Consider the following 24225-nt stretch of genomic DNA (forward strand, 5'->3'; position numbering starts at 1 on the left):
TCCTCGTCAAATTATCCTTATACCCGAAGTTAAATATTCCAACTAATTGGGGACTTAAACTGTAACAAGGTTTTAATACTTTGTTTAATAATTACACCAGGATATCGACTGCGTGTAACCCAAGGTTTTAATACTTTGTTATCAATTATGCCAAGTGTCCTTGTACATAATTTCACCCCTGTTTTAATAATTCTAGTGGCTATTAATCCATTCCCATGTCCGGTTAAATGAACGATTATTCGTACATATAAATACCCCGCCCATCGTGTCCGATCGAGTGTATATGGTTATTTATAGGGACGTCCAATTGTAAATCTTTATATTAAAATTAACAAACTATCATTTAGTTAAACAAATATAAAGCCCATTAATAGCCCATAGTCTAATTTCCACAAGTGTCGTTCTTTTGTCCAAACCCCAATTATGGTACAAAGCCCAATTACCCAATTTTAATATTTTTAGCCCAACATCATGATTACTTCGATTTAAATAAGCATAATAATAACTTAGCTACGAGACATTAAATTAAAAAGGTTGAACATAACTTACAATGATTAAAAATAGTGTAGCGTTACACGGACAGAATTTCGACTTACACCCTTACAACATTCGCTAACATACCCTTATTATTAGAATTAAAATTAAAATTAAAATATAAATTATATATATATTTACGTATATGATAGAGAGATTGATATATATATATAGATATTTAAAACGTCGAATTGCGCTTGCTTTTATAGGCATTTTTGTCCAGGGAGACTCCGCGAGTCGCAGCCTTTTTGGCCTTCAAACTCCGCAACTCACGGAGTTTGTTTCTACAGCTCATCTCATTTTGGAACCTTTCTTGCCGACGGTTTTAATATATAAATATAATATATATATATAATTTATATAATTAATTATATATTATATTATATTTATATACATAGTTACCTTGTAATTTTTAGTCCGTTGCGTTGAGCGTTGAGAGTTGACTCTGGTCCCGGTTCCGGATTTTCGAACGTCCTTGCGTACAATTTAATATCTTGTACTTTGCGTTTTGAATCTTGTACTCTTGTAATTTCGAGACGTTTCTTATCAATAATTGGAACCTCTTTGATTGTATATTGTACTTTTGAGCTTTTTGGTCATTTGCGTCTTCAATTCGTCGAATCTGTCTTTTGTCTTCACCTTTTATTATTTAAACGAATATCACTTGTAAATAGGACAATTGCAACTAAAAGCTTGTCTTTCTTGAGGAATAATGCTATGAAATATATGTTCGTTTTTAGCATTATCAAATATTCCCACACTTGAGCGTTGCTTGTCCTCAAGCAATATAGTCTTGAAATATACTAGAATCACTTCTTTATTCTTCACACTTTGTACATCAGTGATTTCTATACGGCGGTATAAACAATGGTAGTAACGATGTGGTTTACAGTCCCACATGACTATAAAATTTAGATCCATTAAGGAAATTGGATCTTTATGAAAACATTTGATCTTTTTGAAAATTCAATCTAGTTTTTACCCTAGATAAGTTTTCCGGAATAACCCTTCACCGGTGTTTGCAAATTATTTTTGTGGGTTTGGTGGGTTTCAGATTTGAAAATTTTAGCTCAAAACTTGCGGTTTTGTGTCACCCACTTGCTAACCTTGTATTGGGAAAGCAACACGTCCAGTTTACTTGCTCCGTATATTACCTTTCGGTAAACTACCGTCCAGTTGTAAAGGAAAGCGTTGAACAAGCAACTGTTAAAGCAATGTCCCCTGACATGCTTTTAATTATGGTCTATAACCTGTCGGACGCAATTACTATCCTTTGTAGGAGCAATAGTAAAGCTAACCCTTATAATTTTTCTTCGGTCTGGCACAAGGTCCTGTCTTTGACCATGCTATGCAACCACCGTTCTTACGGTTGACACCCGAATTGGTTCAGGTGACCTAATGAATTCCAGGTGAATTCCTAGGATTTTACGTTCAATGGTAATGAACGCATTGAAAATGGGTTTTTAGAAAACAAATCGGTTTTAATTTGATCAAAATATTTTCTCATTCAAGCTCGAGTTTAGATATCATTGAATTCCATAAGTTTGTAATTCTCAATCTTTAAGGTCAATCTCAAGGATTGAGTAATATCAGGCTTAAAAGCTGATTTTTGATCTTTAAGGAGATTATCCTTTCTGGGGATCTGATTCATTAGTCTTATCAAGCTAATTTGCACGGTGCCCCCCCATTGTACGAGATAAATCCTTCTCATGGTTAGGATAAATCTGACCACTTGGCGACCCTGTTTGATGCCGAGGTCCGTGGATTTCCTGTTGATTTTAGAGATGACTTTTCTAGATTTTTCATCAACCTACAGCTGGTCTGGACGACAACTTCATGACCTAAATCAAGAAGCGCGTTTCTTTTTCGGAAGACTTTACTTCCTTTTAATGATGGAATTGATTCATCGTGTAGATCCATCGTTCTTTCAAAAGTATTACCATAAACCGGGTAAAACTGATTATTTTAGTCCAAAACAAAAGTATTTTCAATTATTTGTACAAAAATATGTGATATATGTTTTGAATAACTTGGTAAAAATTTCCCACACTTGGTTTTTTATTTTCCTTTCTTTGCCTTTTTATTCTCCTCTATTCCATTTTAAATGAATTCTAATATTTTGGGTTGTTTCTCAATTTATGTCCTTTCCGAGGTAACGACAATTTCGGTGTTAACACCTAGTTTTCATCGTTCATAAATATGTATAAACATGATTTTGAATTCATTTAGTTGAAAATTTTGAAAAATTTTACTAGAAGTGGGTAGTCAGTATATAAGACTAGGGCTGTTCTTTGTTATCAGAGAGCACTAGATTCTAATACAACTACTGCTTTACTAGTATTTTTAATGGTAACTAAGTGTTTAAGATAAAAATTTTAAAAATCCGAAAGAATTTAACCCCTTCCCACACTTAAGATCTTGCAATACCCTCATTTGCAAGAAATTAGTAACAATTTAAATTATTGAGGGTGATTAGCGTAGAAAAATGATTAAATTTTACCAAATTTTCCAAACATATTGGCGTTTGTTTGTTGAATGATAAATGGTGCATATCATTTGTTCATTCCGTCTTGTTGTTATTGCACATATATTTTGCATCTTGTCGTCAAAATTAGTTGCTTTTGCTGAACTTAATGTCATTCTTTGAAAATGCGTTGTTTTACCCTATTGTGTACATAAGATAAACTGCAAACATATATACATATTTTTGAAGTTTGGTATATTACCCCACATTCAAAAATTATTAAAATCTAATAATAAAAGTTAGAAAATTATAAAAACTATTACAATATCAACATAAGTGTCAAATGTAGTAACATTACAAAAATAAAATAAATAAAACTAAATAAACTAGGGTTGATACTGATACCAGTAGGGGTTCCATGCATAACCGTATGTGTTATAGAATGCTTCAGCTGGGTTATAAGTAGGATACGGTGGTTGGATCTCTATAGACCAGGGAGGGAATACGGGCTTTGGAGTAGGAATATAGTTTCTACCTATATGTTGGCAATGAGCTATGATGTGGTTTTGATGAACTTGCCAATCTTCAAATGCTCGATGTCTAGCATTTTCATACTCTTGTGAAGCTATAAACCTTTGCATTTCTGTCATTTCATTTCCCCCTCCCACATTACCTGGCTGTTGATTTCTTTCAACCTGTGGATGTCTTCCATTATATGCTACTGCGGCGTTATTTCGCCTTTTCAAAACCTTAGCACCATGATATACATTTAAACCAATTATATCTCGAGGTTCTGGTTCTTCGATTAATAATCCCCCCCGACTTATATCCACATCGAGATACTCAGCAATTAATGTAATAAATATACCACCTCCTATTATACTGTGCGGTCTCATCCCCCTAACCATAGCCGATAAATAATAACCCACACAATAAGGTATACTTACAGCGCTTTGTGGGTCTCGAATACACATGTGGTAAAATAAATCTTGCTCATTTACCTTTTCCTTATTTTTACCTCACTGTGTAATCGAGTTCGCTAGAAACCTGTGAATTACTCTTAACTCAGCTCTATCTATATCCAAATAAGAGTAATTTCCCCCTTTAAATCGGTGATGGCTAGTCATTTGACTCCATACACCATGCGTATCAAAATTTTCATCAATCTTCCTACCATTTAATATCAACCCTGGACAATCGGCAGATTCTAGCTCCTCAGGCGTATATATACGTAAGGCCTGAGCCATGTCTAGTAGAGACATGTGGCGCATCGAACCTCCTAACAAAAATCTAATAAAAGTTCGATCGGTTAAACTAGTTACCCGATCATTTATTTCTATACTACACAATAATTCTTCACACCATACTTTATATACACGTCTACGCATGTTGAATAATAGTACCCAATCGTTAAAAGTAGAATCACCATACCTCTGTATAAGTAATTCTCTAATCCGTTCGGCCAATCCTACGGCTTCTAACGGCTCCCATTCTATTACCCTAGGTACTTCAACAGCTTTAGAATGAAGAGTGTGCAAGCCCCTTTGGTATTTTGGATAATCTATCCAACGTCTGTCTAATCTCAAGTTCGGGTGCAAATCTTCCACGTGCATATATGAAAATGTCATAACTGGATGAGGTATATCTTGTTTGTAATAGTTATCAACATCCTGTTGTTCCACATTCTCAGGAGGAGCAATGTGAGCTTGGGATGAAGATTCACCCCTTTCAGTCTGCAAAACACATCAAACACAATTTTTGTGCATCTAAATATGCATTAGTGTCAGCAAAATCATCAATCAAAATAATTACAATGACATGTTTAATTTATATCAAACTTATGCTTATTTTCATATTTTTATCAAATCTACACTTGTTCAAATAAGCATATACGAAAATGTTTGCCAAGTTCATAAGCATTCAACTCAAATAACATGTCAAAATAATCATTATTAGTAATTAAACAAGTTTCAAATGGCATTATCTCTCAAAAATCAAGTTCATGAATTTTAGACTTGAAAAAGTCTACTTTAATTCTCAAAAATCATGTTTAGGCTCAAGGTTTGGATCATTTAACTACCTAAACATGTTACATTACTTAATTTAGCAATAATTCATGACAAAAATTGACCATAACCTGTTTATATCAAAAAGCCCCAAATTGCTCAAGAACACAAACCCTAGATTACTCAAAATTTGAAGTTTAAGGCTTCTAATCATGTTAAATAGCATCACTCTAGGTTATACAAGCATAATACACAAGTAATTTAAGCATAATTACACTAAAAAGCATCAAAATCGAATTGGGTATAAAATTGCTCAAGAACACTAATTTTTGGATTAAATGGTGTTTAGGTGTAGAAATTTACCGTTTTCCTTGAGTAATTCCTTGATAGCATCCTTCTCAACATGATTTTGTGAAAGATTTGATGAAAAATGGTGAAAAAATACGATTTTTGTGTGTGTTTTTGGTTGGTTTTTCGCAGTAATTTGGGATGTTTGTGTGTTGGTAAACTGATCAATTCTGCGTTTTATTTTTTTTCTGGAAATTTGATCCTCCGCGAGTCGCGGTATTCTTTCTCTTCAAACTCTGCGAGTCACGGAGTTTTTTTTTTTTTTTTTATAAAAACCTTAACTTATAAAACAATTAATTAATTAATTTTAAAATTTTGTTTCCCTTGTTATTTAAGACGAGGTCGTTTCGGATCGATAGCCTAGTCCGTCCCTCGACAAAATTTTAAAATTTGTCAATTTAAAGCGCGGTTTTAAAAGCAAAGATTTATGAGTTTTTTAATGTTTTTGGCATACTTTAATTCAATAAGATTAAAAATAATGATAATAAAAGTTCTCGTCCCTCCCTCGGGTAAAGCAATTTCGGTTCAACGACCTAGTCTCCAACACACGACGAATTTTAAAAATCATATTTTTAACTTAGCGAAATAAAGTAAATTTTTGTTTTTAAATTCACACCAAACTTAAATTTAAAATGCATAAAATTAAAATAAAATTCATATTTTAAAAATTAAAAATTCACACCAAACTTAAATTATATTTTTGTTTTTATACATACAAACTTATATTAAAAATATTAATTTTTCAAATATTTACAATTTTAAAGAAGTTTACAATATTAATTTAATATTTATATATTAATTTTAAAAACATGGTAAAAATAAAATTAAAAATCTTTTTGGCTTTTATCCCAATTTAATCAATCAAATATTATCAAAAATATGCGCCCCTCTTTTTGGTAAAGTAATTTCGGTTCCATAACCTAATTTAACTCATGACGAATTTTTGAAATATTTTGAGTTGATTGATTAAAGATATTTATACCTTAAGAATAAACGTTAAATTTCGCAGTGATGTAATAAATTTTTGTATGATATCAACAATTTCGGTCGCAAGACCTAATTTCATCGAATACCAATTTAATACTTTATAGCGAATAAATTAGCGTTTATTATCAAAAGGTTAAAAATAAAAATAAAAATAAAAACTGTACAAACTTACCTGTGAAATATATTTCTTAGTGATATGCTCTAGCCCACTCATAAGATAGTCGGACTAATTGATTTTCCATGGCTACATAGGCGTAACCTCGAGCATTTAATGTTTTTTCTTCTAAACATATGAACGGTCCATCTCTGCATAAAGTAACAAATTCGGTGTTTGAATAGGTTTGATTATTTGAACATTTACCTTCGTGTGACCATTTTCCGCATTTGTGACATTTTTCAAGGTGTCGTGCTCTTCTTTTCGCTGCGGATTTTGATTTTCCTTTACCAAATTGTAACTTATTATCTTCGCATCTGGATTCTTTTCTTACTCCGTCCAATTTACCTTTGATTAATGATACTATTTCACTCAGAAGTGTGTCATTATTACATTTAGTGATCAAAGCGTTTAGCATTAGACCATGGTTTAGTTCACAGGAAGTCTTCATTTCGTAAAAACCTAAAAAAATAAAAATTCAGAATGGGGGGAGAAGACTAGTTCTTTAGGGTCTGCTAGGGAAAGACCATTCGGGTTCCATTTTCGAGAACTACACGAAAACAGAAAATCTAACTCTAACAGAAATACATATTATTCTTTAAAGACTTGATTCTCCCCACACTTAGTTAGCTGTGGTATCGAAATTGTGATTAACTTCGTTGTCAACTTCCATCGGACTATCTATGTAGTGTTTAACTCTGTGACCATTAACCTTAAATTCAATCCCATTTGAATTTATTAATTCTACTGTTCCGTAAGGGAAAACTCTTTTGACTATGAATGGTCCAGACCATCTTGATTTTAATTTTCCAGGAAATAGCTTGAATCGTGAATTAAAAAGAAGAACTCTGTCTCCTTCTTTAAATTCTTTTGAACTTCTGATTCTTTTATCATGCCATTTCTTCGTTCTTTCTTTATAGATTAACGAATTTTCGTATGCTTCATGTCTTAATTCTTCTAATTCATTTAATTGACTTAACCGTAGACGTCCAGCTTCATGTAAATCAAGATTACATGTCTTCAAAGCCCAAAATGCTTTGTGTTCAATTTCTACCGGAAGATGACATACTTTTCCGTAAACGAGTCTAAAAGGTGTGGTTCCAATTGGAGTTTTGTAGACTGTTCTAAAAGCCCAGAGTGCATCCTCCAATTTAATGGACCATTCCTTCGAATTTGATCCTACGGTTTTCTCTAGAATACGTTTTAAAGCTCGGTTGGTATTTTCAACTTGTCCACTTGTCTGTGGATGTATGCAGTGGAGATTTTATGAGTTACTCCATATCTTTTAAGAACTTTCTCAAGTTGATTATTACAAAAATGAGTTCCCCGATCACTTATTAAAGCTTTTGGTGTTCCAAACCTTGCAAAAAGACGTTTTAAAAAGTTGACTACAACTCGTGCATCGTTAGTTGGGAGAGCTTGTGCTTCCGCCCATTTAGATACATAATCAATGGCAACGAGAATATAGAGATTATTATGAGATTTTGGAAATGGACCCATAAAGTCAATACCCCAAATGTCAAATATTTCACATACTTGAATGACATTTTGTGGCATTTTAATCACGTTGACTTATTTTTCCGGCCCTTTGACAAGCATCACAGGATTTGCAAAGAAGGTGTGCATCTTTGTAAATTGTAGGCCAATAGAATCCAGCATCGTAAACTTTTCTTGCTGTGAGTTGAGGCTCATAATGCCCTCCTGTTGGTCCTGTGTGACAATGGTTTAAGATTTGATTGGCTTCATCTCCGAATACACATCGGCGTATTATTCCATCGGGACAACTTTTAAACAAATGTGAATCTTCCCAGAAATAGTGTTTTATATCACTAAAGAATTTCTTTCGTTTTTGGTACGATAATCCTTTTTCAAGGAATCTACATACTAAGTAGTTTGCATAGTCTGCAAACCATGGAATTTCATTATGATCTATCTTCAATAGATATTCATCAGGAAAGTTGTCTTGTATGGCCGATTCATTTAGAACTTCTAATTCGGGATTTTCAAGACGAGAAAGATGATCAGCGGCGAGATTTTCTGCTCCTCTTTTATCTCGGATTTCAATATCGAACTCTTTTTAAGAGTAAGATCCAACAGATTAATCTTGGTTTAGCATCTTGTTTCGAAAATAGGTATCTAAGAGCAGAATGGTCGGTATAGACCACCGTTTTAGCTAGAACGAGATATGAACGAAATTTGTCAAAAGCAAAGACAATAGCAAGGAGTTCTTTTTCAGTAGTTGTGTAATTTGTTTGTGCTCCTTGTAACGTCTTACTAGCATAATATATAGGTTGAAATCGTTTTTCAATCCTTTGACCTAAAACGCCTCCCATTGCAAAATCACTTGCATCGCACATTAGTTCAAACGGTAGATTCCAATTTGGTGTTATCATGATCAGCGCATTAGTGAGTTTTTCTTTAAGAATATTAAAAGATTTGATACATTCATCTGAAAAGATGAATGGAGCATCTTTTTCTAGGAGTTTATTCAAAGGAGTGGCAATTTTAGAAAAATCTTTTATAAAACGTCGGTAAAAACCGGCATGCCCTAGAAAACTCCTAACTCCTCTAACATTGGTGGGATGTGGATGTTTAGCAATTACATCTACTTTAGCTCTATCCACTTCAATTCCTTCCTTTGAAATTTTATGACCAAGAACGATGCCTTCTTTAACCATGAAATGGCATTTCTCCCAATTAAGTACTAGATTTGATTGTTCGCATCTAATAAGCATTCGTTCAAGATTAACTAAACATGATTCAAATGTATCACCGAAGACTGAAAATTCATCCATGAAAACTTCCATGCATTCTTCTATCATGACGTGAAAAATCGCCATCATGCACCTTTGAAAGGTTGCAGGGGCGTTGCAAAGTCCAAATGGCATGCGTTTGTAAGCAAAAGTACCATAAGGGCACGTGAATGTGGTTTTCTCTTGGTCTTCGGGTGCTATTGGAATTTGAAAATATCCGGAAAAACCATCAAGAAAACAATAGTAACTATTTCCGGCTAATCTTTCCAACATTTGATCAATGAAAGGTAAGCGAAAGTGATCTTTTCTGGTGGCGTCATTTAATTTTCTATAATCAATACATACACGCCATCCTGTTACAGTCCTAGTAGGAATAAGCTCATTTTTCTCATTTGTAATGACAGTCATGCCACCCTTCTTAGGCACGCATTGAACTGGGCTTACCCATGGACTATCAGAAATTGGATAAATTAAACCTGCATCAAGCAGTTTAATAATTTCTTTCTTAACAACATCTTGCATATTAGGATTTAGTCTTCGTTGGAGTTGCACATACGTTTTATGACCTTCTTCCATAAGGATTTTATGTGTGCAATACGAAGGACTTATTCCTTTAATATCATGAATCTTCCATGCAATGGCTGGTTTATGAGCTTTCAACACAGAAATGAGTTGAGATTTTTCATTTTCAGTAAGAGAAGACGATATTATTACAGGTAATTCAGATTCACCATGTAAATAAGCGTATTCTAAATGGTTTGGAAGTGGCTTTAACTCTAATGTCGGAGGTTCTTCTATCGATGATTTATATCGATAACTGTCTTCTTCTTTTAGCATTTGAATTTCTTCTGTTGTTGGTTCATATCCATTAGCTATTAGTGTAGCTAACATTTCAGTTTCATCAATTGGTTCAGTTCCTTCTCCTAAAGAACATTCTCCTGTTCCTTTTAATTCTGTAAATTCTTCTAACAATTCTGCATGTGATTCTATAGTTTGAATATAATAACATGTATCATCTGCAGATTGTGGTTGTTGCATCGCTCTATCAACTGAAAAGGTAACACTCTCGTCCTCTATACTTAGGGTCAATTTCTTACCGAACACGTCTATCATTGCTTTAGCCGTGTTTAAGAATGGTCTTCCTAATATGAGAGGAACTTGAGAATCTTCTTCCATGTCCAGAACAACAAAATCTACTGGAAATACTAAAGTACCAACTTTAACTAGCATGTTCTCCATTCTCCCTCTAGGATATTTTATTGATCGATCGGCTAGTTGTATACTTATTCTTGTTGGTTTCAATTCTCCTAGGTCTAGTTTAGTGTATAATGAATACGGCATTAAATTTATACTAGCACCTAAGTCTGCCAATGCTTCTATTGAACTAAGACTACCCAGAAAACATGGAATTGTGAAACTTCCTGGATCTGATAATTTTTCTGGTATCTTATTCAACAGCACTGCTGAACAATTAGCATTCATAGTAAAGGCCGAGAGTTCTTCCATTTTCTTTCTATTTGTGATTAGATCTTTTAGAAATTTAGCATATCTAGGCATTCCTGAAATCACATCAATTAAAGGAAGATTTACATTTATCTGTTTAAACATATCCAAAAATTTGGATTGCTCGGCTTCAAGTTTCTCTTTTTTCATTTTACTCGGGTAAGGAAGTGGTGGTTGGTATGGTTTAACATAAGGTTTAGCCTTAACTGTGTTATCTTCATTAACCTTTTCAACTACCGGTTATGTTTCCTTATCTTGTTCAGGTTGTGGTTCTTGTGGAGTAGGAATAGCTTCCTCAGAAATTACAGGTATTTCAGGTGGTTTAAGTGTTGTACCACTTCTTGTGGTAATGGCTTTAGCTGTATCATTCCGGGGGTTAGCATTTGTATCACTAGATAGACTTCCTGGTTTTCTTTCACCTATTAACCTTGCTAGGTTACTTACTTCTTGTTCCAGATTTTGAATAGAAGCTTGTTGATTTCTAAATGCTTGAGCATTTTGTTCATTGGTTTGTTTCTGAGATGTGAAAAACTACGTTTGAGTTTCAACTAGCTTCGTCATCATATCTTCTAAATTCGGCTTTTTATCATCGGTTAGTGTTGGTTTGTTTTGAAAATTAGGTCTTTGCTGATTGTAAGTATTATTGGATACTTGTTGATTGCTAGGACCTTATTGGTTGTTGTATGGAATATTTCGATTATAATTCTGGTTTTGATTGTAAATTGGTCTTGGCGGTTGATAATTATTCTGATAATTATTTCCAGGCCTTTGGTTTATCTATGAAATATTCTCTCTTTGTTCCATTGTTAGTTCAATACTGAGACAATCTTTTGTCAAATGTGGTCCTCCACACTGCTCACAACTAATTCGTATTGAGTGGATATCTTTAGTCATCTTTTCCATTCGTCTCTCCACAGCATCTATCTTTGCGGAAATGGAATCTAAATCATGGCTAGAATCGGCTCTAGCTGCTTTAGATGATCTAACGATATCTTTTTCTTGGTGCCACTCATGTGAGTGGGAAGCAGTGTTATCAATAATTTTATAAGCATCAGTTTCTGTTTTCTTCATAATAGAACCACCAGCTGCTATATCTATGTCTTTTCTTGTAGTGATATCGCATCCTTGGTAGAATATTTGTACTATTTGACAAGTGTCTAAACCATGTTGCGGACATCCTCTTAATAACTTTCCAAATCTTGTTCACGCCTCATATAGAGTTTCATTCGGTTTCTGTGTGAACGTAACAATTTTTCCTTGAAGTCTTACGGCTTTAGATGCCAGAAAGAATTGTTTAAGAAAATTTTCAACTAAAACGTCCCATGTATCAATCGCCCCTTCATTTAACGATTCCAACCAATCTTTGGCTTCTCCCTTTAAAGTCCAGGGAAATAACATGAGATGTATCTGTTCATCCTCCACTTCTCTTATTTTAAATAGTGTGCAGATCCTATTAAAGGTACGAAGATGTTCATTTAGATCTTCCTTCGGCGCACCACTAAATTGGCATTGATTAGTCACCATATGTAGAATTTGTCCTTTGATTTCATAATCTGGCGCATTAATGTCTGGATGAGTAATTGCGTGACCTTGGCCAGTGCGTTTAGCTCTCATTCGGTCTTCCATACTTAGAGGTTCCAGATTTTCCATGATTGAATTTGTTGAATCTGAATCACTAGAGGATTCTGATTTAATGGTTCGTTCCTCTACAATCCCTGTTTGAATGATTGGTGGTTCCGGAGGAAAAATTAATGGTTCAGGATCTACGAATTGTCCCTGAATATTCTCCAGATTCTCAATTGTGAGGTCGGGTTCAAAAAATGGATTATCGGAAATTTGAATTGGAGTACTTGGTCGACTGGATGACGATTCTAAAGAAAAATCAACGGCGGTAATATTAGCTAGATGTCTTGATCGAGTTACAGGTGGTGAACGTCTTGCTCGGTGCATTCACTGAATATCCTATTAGTTTTTAAAAGGAAAGAAAAATTATATAAGTTATCCAATTAATAGACTTTTCTGATTTTGCCCACGTTTCGAATAGCCAAAAGATGCAGCAGAGGGGCAGGATTCGTTTGGTCTCAATATAATTGAGTACTGTTTGGCTCCAATAACCCGGTCCACGTACAAATCCAACTATTACTACGAACCAGAAAATTTTGATGTCTATCAATTTAACCACTTAAAATAAATTTTCGTAATTTTAAGAAATTTAGATAAGAAGTAGAAAAAAATTCTAAGTCCTAAAAATTAGAATGGCGAGAAATAAGAAAGAAAAATAGCGCGTCGAAAAAGGTCGAAAAAGAAAAGGGTTGAAAAATAAAAGGCGTCGAAAAATAAGAAAGAAAAAAAATGACTATAAAACTTTAAAACACTCGACTAACCCAACCTTATTATTATCACTAACTTAAAATTAAAATTGCAAATTGAGATTACTAATTGGAGTGATAATTGATACATAGGTAAAAGGCGTCGAAAAATAAAAAAATTAAAAAGTAGCGTGTCGAAACTTAAAAAGGAACTAAAAACTAAAAATTAAAAGTTGCGTCTAAAAATATTAAGGCTTACAAGTAAAACTATATCCCAAATGGCAATATTTTAAAAAAAAATACTAAAACTTAAAAAGGCGTCGCAAAATTCTAAAGCACCTAAATCTTAGTCTAAAGAAAAAGCACTTAAGGGATTTTACGGCAAAAACTATGGATTAAAACTAAATACGAACGAAAAATACAAAAATTACTCTAAAACAAATAAAAAAAGACAAAATATAAAAATAAACTAAAATTTGTAAAAAGTACAATTTTTATAAAAATATTATTTTTATATTATTTATTTTATAAAACTATTTTATATTAATTAAACTAATTAAAACTAAATAAAAAAAATAATAAAATTAAAACTAAATATTATAATAATAATAATACCCTAATTAGGGTTTAAAATTAATAATAATAATTATTATCCCGTAATTAATGCGAAATTAGGGCTGACTGTGGCCTGTCTGGGCGGCTCCGCGAGTCGCGTGACACGTAGCTGGAAAACTCCGCGAGTCGCGGGGTTTGTAAATTCAAACGTGTACCAGGCTTTACTTCGACAGGTTCAGTTTTTATTATATTTTTTTTTCTGCTTTGCTGTATTATATATTTATAATATATTTATATAAATTAAATAAAAATTATATTTTTACAAACTAAAAATAGAAATAAAGAAATTTTATAAAACTTAAATATTTAACAAACTCTTAAAAATATTTATATTTTTGTTTTTCTTTTTATTTTTTTGAATATTTAAAATGTATTTTTACAAAAGCGTATTTTTTATAAAAGTAAACTAAAAATAAAAATCTTTTTTTTTATTTAGCGTTGCGCTTCCGGCTTTTAAACTAGATTTCGAATCCCCGGCAGCGGCGCCAAAAATACTTGATGTGCGCAGAGGTGTATATAAAATAGCTTTATTTTTACTAGGAAAAACTATTAAATACGATACAATTTTACGCAAGATATTTATTTATTTATAGAATAGATATACTTAAACCTTGCTACAACACTTATAGGCAGTGTACCTAATCGTACAGTAGTGTAGTTTTTAGTAAGTCCGGTTCGTTCCACAGGGAATCTTTTTAAACAAAACTTAACGCTATATTAGTTTTATTTTATAAAAATACAAATATATATAAGTAACATTATTATTATAAAGGGGGGTTTTTACCGTTTAATGACCGGTTTGTCGATTTTAAAACTTTAGTCGCAGTTAAAACCTAATGTAAAATATTAAAAATAAATATAACTTAATTTAAAGCGTAAAGTAAATAACGATAAAGAAATTGCGATAAATAAAAGTGCGATAAAATAAAATTGCGATAATTAAAAAGTACGATAATTAAAAGTGCAATTAAATACAATAACAATAAATAAAAGTGCGATAATTAGAAGTGCAATTAAATATAAAATAAAGGAAATTAAATATGAAATAAAATAATTATGCTTATTTAAACTTCCGTAATCATGATGTTTGACGTGTTGATTTTAGTTTTATGCCCATGGGTTAATTGTCCTTTGTCCTGGATTATTTAATATGTCCGTCTGGTTTTTGTCCATAACAGTCCATCAGTCATAAATATAAAGTGCGAGTGTCCTCGTCAAATTATTCTTATACCCGAAGTTAAATATTCCAACTAATTGGGGACTTAAACTGTAACAAGGTTTTAATACTTTGTTTAATAATTACACCAGGATATCGACTGCGTGTAACCCAAGATTTTAATACTTTGTTATCAATTATGCCAAGTGTCCTTGTACATAATTTCACCCCTGTTTTAATAATTCTAGTGGCTATTAATCCATTCCCGTGTCCGATTAAATGAACGATTATTCGTACATATAAATACCCCGCCCATCGTGTCCGATCGAGTGTATATGGTTATTTATAGGGACGTCCAATTGTAAATCTTTATATTAAAATTAACAAACTATCATTTAGTTAAACAAATATAAAGTCCATTAATAGCCCATAGTCTAATTTCCACAAGTGTCGTTCTTTTGTCCAAACCCCAATTATGGTACAAAGCCCAATTACCCAATTTTAATATTTTTAGCCCAACATCATGATTACTTCGATTTAAATAAGCATAATAATAACTTAACTACAAGACATTAAATTAAAAAGGTTGAACATAACTTACAATGATTAAAAATAGCGTAGCGTTACACGGACAGAATTTCGACTTACACCCTTACAACATTCGCTAACATACCCTTATTATTAAAATTAAAATTAAAATTAAAATATAAATTATATATATATTTACGTATATGATAGAGAGATTGATATATATAGATATTTAAAACGTCGAATTGCGCTGGCTTTTATAGGCATTTTTGTCCAGGGAGACTCCGCGAGTCGCGGCCTTTTTGGCCTTCAAACTCCGCAACTCGCGGAGTTTGTTTCTACAGCTCATCTCATTTTGGAACCTTTCTTGCCGACGGTTTTAATATATAAATATAATATATATATAATTTATATAATTAATTATATATTATATTATATTTATATACATAGTTAACTTGTAATTTTTAGTCCGTTACGTCGAGCGTTGAGTGTTGACTCTGGTTCCGGTTCTGGATTTTCGAACGTCCTTGCGTACAATTTAATATCTTGTACTTTGCGTTTTGAATCTTGTACTCTTGTAATTTCGAGACGTTTCTTATCAATAATTGGAACCTCTTTGATTGTATTTTGTACTTTTGAGCTTTTTGGTCGTTTGCGTCTTCAATTCGTCGAATCTGTCTTTTGTCTGCACCTTTTATTATTTAAACGAATATCACTTGTAAATAGGACAATTGCAACTAAAAGCTTGTCTTTCTTGAGGAATAATGCTATGAAACATATGTTCGTTTTTAGCATTATCAGTTACACTGTTGTTTCACCAACTAGGTCACCTTCTCGAAGTTCAAATAGATATGGATTACAGTATCTCTCTGACAATGAGGTGGAGGAGCTCTATCTTGCTGAGTTTGCTAAACGAACTGATCTTGATGAAGTTCGTGAAACTGTGATGATTTATCTTGAGCAAGCAAGGATAGTGTATCCTTTATCTCCATGCAAGTCACCTGGACCAATTCACATGCCTGATCATGATGATTTCGATCCTGACAATCTTCATGAGGGGGAGAATAGACAAGGTGGTTATCGGTCCAGTGTTTTTCAAAGATCAACTTATGAAGCTGGTACATCTAGTCAACAGAAGGATAAAGATGTTGTTGATATATCTGATTCCAGTGATGAAATTGAAGAAATTCAGTGTGAAAGTTTTCTAGATGAATCGAAAAGTCAGAGAGAGGGTGATTCAGGAATGTTAATGACTATGGATTTAGCTGATCAATCAGAGAAAAAGTTAACTCAAGAGGACAATCAAAACTTTGACAACATTGAAGATATTTTGAAGGGGTCATCAAGTGTTGCCAATGAATTCAATGATCATCAATTTGTTAATTTGACATCTCCAACTGAAGAATTTGGAATACACTTCGAAAAGGAGATTTTCTCTAATGGCAAAGAAGATACCACGACTCCTCCCGATTTGAATGTTCCTTTTCAAATTGCAGAGATTGTTCTTGAACGTGATGCTAATTACCAACTGAGTGAGGATGAAGAGAAAGATATTCTTCGTTCACCATTCATTAAACACAAGCATATAGAATTTATGGTGATTCTGATCTCGTCCTTTCTGCATCAATGAGTGTTCTGGGTGCATGGAAATTTCATAAGAAACCAGAATATCTCAAAGCTTATCTGAGTGTTCGTGACAAATTCAAATTGAAGAATGAAGAAAAACTTCAAATTCAGCAGAGTTCAAATATTAAAATCATAAATAAGATTTTGATGATTAATAAGGATGGAGTGAAGATGCCATTGTTTCAAGTTACAAGAATGGATGATGAGGATTACCAATTCTCAGAAGCGGATTTTGATAAACTGAAGATGGATGACATTATTTTCATTTACAACTATCTGATTAACTTGAATGAATCTGCAACAATTTATCATGCTACTGCAATGAAGGCAGTCTACAGGTTTATTCTTGATTCGATGAGATGGATGCCAGTTCATGATTTTCAGTTGGGATTGGAATCTGGACACAAAAAGCTCGGAATCAAACCACCAAATCAAGTGATTGAAGAGCTAAGATACATGTCCTTACTTGAAGTGAGCGACTGTCCATATGGATTTGTATTTGTCAATTCTCACTATACAAAGATCTTCATCAGAGTCTCAGATTTCAGAAGATACTCAGACGGAATGTTGATGTATGCTTTTAAGTACATGAGATGGAGATTGATCAATAACTGCTATTCAACTGAAGATATTGAGATTGTCAAATACATTCTCACAAGATTAAAAAGTCGTCTCAAAACAAGAGTGAACATACGAAGATATGAGAATCTCAAGGGATCCAAATCCAAAGTTCACTTCAGAGGAACAAAGTTCTTTTAGATGTTCCTTTAAATAGGATTATGTTGTAAAGTTCACATTTAACACTAAGGGGGAGATTGTTAGGACCCCGAAGTTGTATAGTGTTAATGTGAAATAAGCTTAATTGAAGGTTCCTTAGAAGAGGGCTATATATGGAACCTAAGTAGTCCTAATTAGATAGCCATTGCATTGTAACTGAGTTCTAGAAGCTTTGGAATGTAATTGTACCGATTCTCTCTAATACCGAGTCTCATGCTTACATACCGAATCTCTCTTTATCTTATCATTTCTCTCAATCTCAACATGATCTGACCTATCAACGTTCATTATCATTATCGTCATCATCTTCAATTAAACTTCCGTTCACCACAATTAACCCATTATCGTCAACTTATCATACGCGTATCATATCATAAAATCATACGCTATCATCATCATTTTTCCTATGATAACCTCTGTACGTCTTCTTTATTTAACCCCACCGAAGCCATATACTCATTTTAATTATGCTAGTTGTTATTAGTCCGGGCCAAATATAAACACCAATACACGGCCCAAAATTTCACGAGCCCAATATGCTACTCATTTTATCACGGCCCAAGTTCATTCTCAGCCTTACTTCAAAATAAATCTGTCTAGTTTCCATGTGAATTAAATAGGTTAGACAAGAAAATTGGGTGGGGTTATAGGCTACGTATAATCACAGTTGGAGGTGGGTGTAAGTTTTTAAAATATGTCAGCCACTTACTCTTTCTTTTGCATTGTGAAATCTTGGGTGGAATCCATGTGGAACAAACAATACGTATCATCATAATTTAGTAAACCCTACTGAGTTTTAAATAATAAAAAAACATTACGGTGATAGATAGTGGGAAAAAAGGGTTACGATGGTTTGCAGAAATAGATATACACATGCCCTTATCATTGTTACATCATCCTCGGCTCATCTTCCATATTCGCTTTTGAACCGATAATATCATTATCATGTCACTATTATCATTTTAACTCGCATCATCATTCATAATTGCTAGAAAATTCGATGCCCACATTACTAAATTAAATAATACCCCGTAATATCAACTTTTAATAATAAAAAATCGAGTGGGGAGGTGGAGTTGTCGGTCACAAGAGAATAAAGCATTCACCTTGCCTTTAATATGCCTTCAACCTTATCTTTATATTTATTTCCCTGTAAATGTTTGGAAGGAAGAAAAAAAATATACGCAGCTTCATGAGTAAATGGGTTGGGTTTGGTGACCTTATTCAAAACAAGAAGAAGTGGTAGCAACACTGATCGAAGGTGGTGATAATATGGGTGATAGTGGCGGTTATTATCAAGAAGGTGAATAAAGAAAGAAGGAGATGGTGGTTTGAAGGATTCACGACAAAAAGATGGTGAAGGGTTTGATTAGTTTAAAGAAAAGAAGCATCTAAGGTGATCTAAGGTGATGAAGTGAAGTGGCGTGCTTTGTGATACCCGATGTGGGTTTTTATATGTGTAAGTAATATATGTACACGTATCTTAATATTTCTGTTTTTTTTTATTTTTACAATTGCAGTAGCGGATATATATATATATATATATATATATATATATATATATATATATATATATATATATATATATATATATATATATATATATATATATTATGCATTTGAATGATTGTAATAGAACTCAAAGGTACTATCGATTTGTTTTATATTGAAGGTGTCGACATAAAGAATCAATCCGAAGATATACCAACAAAATAAAAGAAGATTGAGAAGGTTGACATAAGTATTCGAGCCAGGAAGAACAAACAAAAATATATAAAGCAGAAAGTGAAATGTAACAGATTCGTACGATATATACAGCACAAGATTAGATTACAGTTTGTTTCGTAGCTTTGATTTAGTAGACAGAAGAATCAATCAGGTACAAATAAAAAATTATATATATACAAGTTGAATACGACTGGTAACAAATTCGTACATTTTTCTGTTACTGATTTCTATTCAAAATTATTTTATATCTGATTTGAGATCGACATGTTTATTCTTATCGGACAAGAAGGACAGGTAAATAAGAAAAATTGATGTTGATGCCCAACTGAAATCAATTCTTTATCTGATTAATATCTATCAATCTTTGTATCTTACTGAATTATTATATCTGATTATGATTCTATCAGATTTTGTTTATAATGAAATTGAAATCGACAGAGAATCTCGAGCAGAAGAAGAGTTCAGGAGGAAGAAATAAATAAATAAAGTTGAAGTCGATTGGCAACTGATTTTGTTTTGTATCTGAGATCGAATTCGATTTGTAACATAGTTGAATTGATTTGTACTGGTAACAAATTAGAAATAGGAAACGAATCATACATGAAACTGAATCTCAATTATTATGTGATTTTATAAAATTTATATTAATAGTTAACGTATATAATTTTATTAATAATATTAATTCTATTAATATTAATAATAATAAATGATAATAATATTTGTTAATAATAATATTAATAAAAATATTAATAATAATAATAATAATAATAATAATAATAATAATAATAATAATAATAATAATAATAATAATAATAATAATAATAATAATAATAATAATAATAATAATAAGGATAATGATAATATAACAATGAAGATAATAATGATGATAAATAAAATGATAATAATAATAATATTATTAACGATAATAATAATATTAGTAATAATAATAATATGACAAATTAAATGTATCGAATTTTATATCTATATATTATGTTAAATGATAATATTCATAATAATGATATTAACATTAATATTAATATATATATTTTTTTAAGATTGATAACGAAAGTGATAATAATGACATAACTATATTTTAACTTGCAATTACATTTATTAATATTACAATTTATTAACTATTTAATATTAATAATTGTATATTAACATATATTGAATATTTAATATTTGTAATATACATATAATCATCAATTATATAGACATCATATATATATATATATATATATATATATATATATATATATATATATATATACTTACATATATACACATTTATTTACACATAAGTGTTAAGTGTTCGTGAATCGTCGGAAATGGTCGAAAGTTAAATGAATGCAAGAAAACAGTTCAAAAATTTTTAGACTCAACATTACAGACTTTGTTTATCGTGTCAAAATATATTAAATCGTATCGAGAGTTTGATTTAAAATTTGTCGAAAATTTTCGGGTCATTACACAAAAGTTTGATGATAAAGAATAGTGCGTTGGCAAAGCTCAGAAAAGAGAAGGTTTGGAACTGGAAAACGGATTGAGCAAACCATGAAGGAGGCTGTAGATAAATCACAAAGACTAAATCCGCCTTCAAAGAATCCAAATGATTCAGTGTCTGCTAAAGTCATTAACGAATACCTTGCTCCTGACTCTAAACCTTTGCGGACAAATCTTCTTCATCACCTTTCGATCTTAGAAATTCTAAGATATCATCGTATCTTTCATTATAAATATTCTCGATATTTCTGAAGATATTTTCGTAACTATTATTATCTAAAATTATTCATTTCTGCACGCTATCTGTGTTATATCATAAAAAAACTGTTTTAGTTTCTAAATTCTGAAAATAAAAAAAAATTCGAATTTAAAATATGAATGTTTTTGAAGTAGTGTTGGGGACTGAAGCATGAGTTAGTATAATATAATGACACTTGATCAATGTGATTATATTACAGTAAGTCATGCTGAGTTTTAAATGGAACATGATGATTCACAGACCATATCGTCATCATGTGCCATGTTACATAACTTTTTCATTCTATTTAACCTCTAGAATTATCAAGAAAATATTTTTCTTGATGATTCGGTCTTTTCCGTAATTTTCTGGTAATTTAACAAGTCAGATCGTGCTATTACCATTTCTTTCTTAAAACATTAGTATTGTTCATCCGAAGCTTCATACCCACGAATTCTGGACCATTACTCGCTTGACTTGAAGTCGGGAAGAGGAGACAAAAACATGGAACTCTTAAATATAAAAGAAAATATAAAGCCCGACAACAATACATAAATTACAAACCGTGCATATCAATACGTATTGCAACGTAAAGGCACGGGAGAATTAAAAACACTATAACCCCAAGGTAATAGTAAAAGTAAATAAATTCCTCCGGTGGTAGATGAAAAAGAAGAATGACAGATATGAAAGTTAGGAGTATATCAAGAATCAGAACTGGATGGAGCATATTGACGAATGTTTTGGAAGTATGAATTAAGGAAGAAAGTATAGAAGATGAGAGATGTGGAAATAAGAAAACGAAGGGGGGGTGTTAATTTATAGCAAAATATCAGACATAGCAATCAAGGCAAATTACGCACCTAATCGAAGAAAATTCTAATTTCCTTAATTACTGAAGAATCAAATCTTATTAAGATTACAAGGATTTTCTTTAATCCGGAAATCAACCGTGACGACATCAAAAGTTAAGACGAATCTTTACTTTCCTCATTTCACTATTTTGCGATAGCTTCACTCATACACTTCACATAATCGAATTGTTTTATCCATATTACTCACTGATGATAAAACTATAATTTTCAAGTCGTATTCATCATGAAAACATACTTATTGTCAGCCATGACGATCTCGATCAAATTTCGGGACGAAATTTCTTTAACGGGTAGGTACTGTAACAACCCGGATTTTTTTGACTACTTGATTATACTATTTACATGATTTAATTATTCCGACTTGATAAGCAATGAATTTTAATAAGTCTTGAACCTCCGGAAAGAGTTTTACACAAGCTTTTGGTCACCCTTTTATTCCGACGATTCACGAACGTCATAACTTGATTTAATTGTTTAATTGTTTAATTATTGTGTATATATATGGATTTATATATATTTAACTTGAAAATATGATAATTAAATATCTCATTATGTATATTAACAAAGTATTATATATATATTTTCATACTACTAATTTAAAGAGTTTTTGAACAATATATATGTTACTATTTAAACGATGTAATTAACTTATGTTAAAATGTATTTACATATAAAGTATTACGAGTGTAAATACATCCTTACAAGCATTAAATACACTTTATAATATACCAATACATATAAAGGATAGCTATACTCGTATTTTCGTTCAATTTCCTCAAGAATTCTACTCGCATTCATACGGTATTTTTACCCGTATTATACACAGCTTCTAGAAGTATTTACTATTGGTATATACCAATAGAAATCTGCAATTATTTGTGTAATATGTCATCCATGACATAATCAATTTAATATGTCATCCATGACTTAATACATTTTAACTTATTTTAGATATTTTCACTAAAAACCAAATTTTCAAGCCTATAAATAAGCACCATTTCTAACTCATTTTTACACATTCATTTTTCAAATTTTACTTCCAATTTTCACACACACTTGCAAGAACTCTCTCAAGTTTTGTTCTACTATTTCTTTCCAGCAACTTTACATTCTAAACTTGAGGTAAAAACTCTACTTCAACTCTTGTTCAATTCATATGTCTATAGCTATCTATATAATAGTTTTTAAACTAGAACATAGTTTAGTTAATTCTAAACTTGTTCGCAAACAAAGTTAATCCTTCTAACTTGACTTTTAAAAATAACTTAACACATGTTTTATATCTATATGATATACAAACTTAATGAGTTAAAACTTGGAAACACGAGGCCGTCGTAGTAAACAGGGGGCTGTTTTGGGTTGGATAATTAAAAACTATCATAATATTTGATTTAAAAGTTGTTCTTCTGGGAAAATGATATTTCATATGAACATGATAATATATCCAAAAATCATGGTTAAACTCAAAATTGAAGTATGTTTTACAAAATAGTCATCAAGATGTCGTTCTTTAGACGAAAATGACTACCTCTTTCAAATATGGATTATAATTTGTAACTCCGACTATAAACCACCACTTTTTCAGTTTAGTTTCACAAATTACAGTTCGTTATGAAATCATAGCAATTTGATTCACTCAAAACGGATTTATAACAAAGAAATTATATTCAAAACAATATTGGTTAGAAATGGATAATTTGATTACAAGATTAATTCATTAAAAACTATACTAACCATATCCTAGCTAACTTTTCTTATATAATACATGTAGTCTAACATGTCATGGTTACACAATACGTCGGATAAATCAAAAGACACCACATACACAATACGTGTAACTGCAATAGCGGTATTGTGGGTCATGATTGAGTCTTATACAACACGTGTATACTATGTACTACTAATTGTGGACTACTAACTGTGGACTACTAACTGTGGACTACTAATTATGGACTACTAACGTTGGACTGCTAACTTGACAACTTAAACAATCACACGTGATTGAAAATATAAACTTAAATAATCACACATGATTGAAAATATGAACTTAAACAATCACATGTGATTGAAGATATGATATGAATAATAGTTGTATTACATTTTAATATACATATATATTTG

This window comes from Rutidosis leptorrhynchoides, chromosome 8, assembly GCF_046630445.1.
Source record: "Rutidosis leptorrhynchoides isolate AG116_Rl617_1_P2 chromosome 8, CSIRO_AGI_Rlap_v1, whole genome shotgun sequence".
NCBI lineage: Eukaryota > Viridiplantae > Streptophyta > Magnoliopsida > Asterales > Asteraceae > Rutidosis > Rutidosis leptorrhynchoides.